We start from the raw sequence: 2,543 nt of genomic DNA, 5'->3' as shown, positions 1-2,543 counted from the left end.
GAAGTATTTAAAAGACGTGTAGATGAGGCGCTTAGGGACATGGTTTTGTGGGCATGGTGGTGTTGGGTTGACGGTTGGACTTGATGATCTTAGAGGTCTCTTCCAACCTTAATGATTCTATGATTCTATGATTCTATATAATTATTTTTTTTCTTAACAACCGTTAGTGTAGTCTGAGAATAAAGGAAGAAAGAATGTTTCCTCTTAGATTAAAATCATTCTGATTTAGTGGTTCCAACATAGTAAGTTGCTAATTATTTATTATCTTTTCTGAACAAGTAGAGTAGAGTAGATTTGCTTAGGATTATTTTGGGCTTATTTTCTTCCCTGGAGAAACTTTTGTAGGGGGACACATTCTTGTAGGACAATAATCTCCTCTAAATTTTATTAAAGTATTTACTATCTTTCACGTGTTATATCCCAATTAAGAATGTTAAATAATTACACTCAAGAACATTATCAACAATTATGCAAGTTAGGATAAAATTACCAGAGCTTCCTAACTTCCTAAGTCAAAGCCCAAGTCCATGTGAAGAGTTGCAGAGGCCAGGGGAGGTTTTCTTCCACAGCATGGGGTATTCCAAACTCTGCCCATCACAGTTTAGTTTACATTTTTCTCTTAAATCTCCTCTGTCATGTTTGATATCAACCCCAAGACCTGGTTCTGCAGTGAGAATATTTGTTAGTTTGTTTGAAAATCGCTGAAGCTTTTGGTACCAACCTTTATGGGGTTACTTCTTCTAACTGACAAATTATCCAAAGTATAGCTCCACTGTGATACACCCTGTGTCCTGAAAGACAAGCAGTCAACGTCTGATGATTGAGTTTTTCTTCCGAAACCTATATATTCTGTAGGCCATTACAAGTTTTTCCCACAAGTAGAATGAGATATATTTACTTTTCTGAGGCAATTCATAAAATTAAAAGGACCAATGTTTTGCATAATTCAAAATTTATCAGCCAAACAACTTCTACAATCCTAAACCGAAGCACACTGAAGTGGATCGGCAATGATCAAATTTATCTCAAAGAACACAGAGAGGGAATACATGGAAGAAACAGAGCAAGAAAGAAACTTAAGGTTCCTATAAAGACTACAGAAGAAAAAGTGTTGGAAATATTGATTTGCAATAATTAAATAATGTAACTAACAAAAAAAAAGTCATTTACTTAGGTAAGGTTAATTTAATAAGGAATAAGATGTTTGATCCTGTTAACAGACTCTTTAGCATTTTGAAGTATATCATACTCAAAGTATTCTTGATTATTAAGTCAATAAAAATGTTATGAGGAAAAATGTAGACAGAACAGTGAAGAAATAAGCATGAAAGATTTTCCGTCATAAAGATTCCTGACTGTGCATAAATGAGGATGTGTTTACCATGCATACTGTAGGCAAATCTGCATTGCTATAGCAGAACTGCTTGTGTTACTTCATTTAACTCATTTGGCATTAAATCGTCTATCCCTACAGCTTCCGCATATACTACAGACACACCCGATAGAAAAAAGTGATCTTAATTAGTGTTTGATTTTCTAGTGACATTTGTAATTGGCATAAGCACTTCCTCCCAAAGTTATATTCGTTATGTTAAAGTCATTTATTAGACAAGCAGTGGCAGTGGACTCCTCAGGATCATGACATATGGTCTGATCCATACAATAAGCCACAAAACCTTCATTAACATCACTGAAAGCTGAACTGAGATATTGGATTAAAATTTCTAGATCATATGCCACACTGAATGAAGTGTATTTTTATTTAAAGTTATACCAACATATGTGTTAACAGCTATGTTAACTGAGTAAGTTTTCCTTATTTATCAGGAAACAAGACTTCCATTATATTGTTCACTATAAAAATAACACTCTTAGCTAGCAAGCTGTTTGAGCATTTATTTCACAAACAGCTTTCAGAACATACTTAATATCAGAGCTATTATAAAAGAAGATCATTTTTTGTTTTCCTTAACCTCAGGACATCCTCAGAAAGTATTTATTTTCAAAAGCTATGTTCAAAGGAAAGTGAACAGGGGGTTATAATATATTTGAGAATTTCTTATCAAAGTCTCTTATTCAAATTTGATGCTAACCAAAATTTAGCTTTCATAAAAGCTGCTATTTTATTTCATTTTTTAAATCCATGTCACAGTCTGTCATGATTTTTGAAATCACATGGAGAGTCCTGCCATTATACAACCATATGTTTCATCTTGAGAAGGGGTCTTTCCAGAACAGGGTAGATCATACTAAAATTTTATTTGGTAGAACTTCTACTTCATTTCATAACAGCAAAAAGGGACTTTAACTTCCAGTATTGACAGGGGGTTTTTTATGTGGGTTGTGCTTGCAGTGCTTCTGAGAAAATGAAAACTGCACAAAAGAAGAATAAAAAAGTAAAAAGACATTTTTCTAGTAATATAATCTCATGAAATGAAAAAAACTCAGAGCATGAAACCTAATAAGTAGGCACTAATAGCATGTTCTGGGATTTTTAGGTTGCTGAAATAACATTTATATTCCACTGCACATTGCAAAGGAAA

The sequence above is a fragment of the Pygoscelis adeliae genome, unplaced genomic scaffold (genome assembly GCF_000699105.1).
Source record: "Pygoscelis adeliae isolate BGI_AS28 unplaced genomic scaffold, ASM69910v1 Scaffold19, whole genome shotgun sequence".
Taxonomy (NCBI): Eukaryota; Metazoa; Chordata; class Aves; order Sphenisciformes; family Spheniscidae; genus Pygoscelis; species Pygoscelis adeliae.
Note: the sequence above shows the minus strand (reverse complement) of the source record.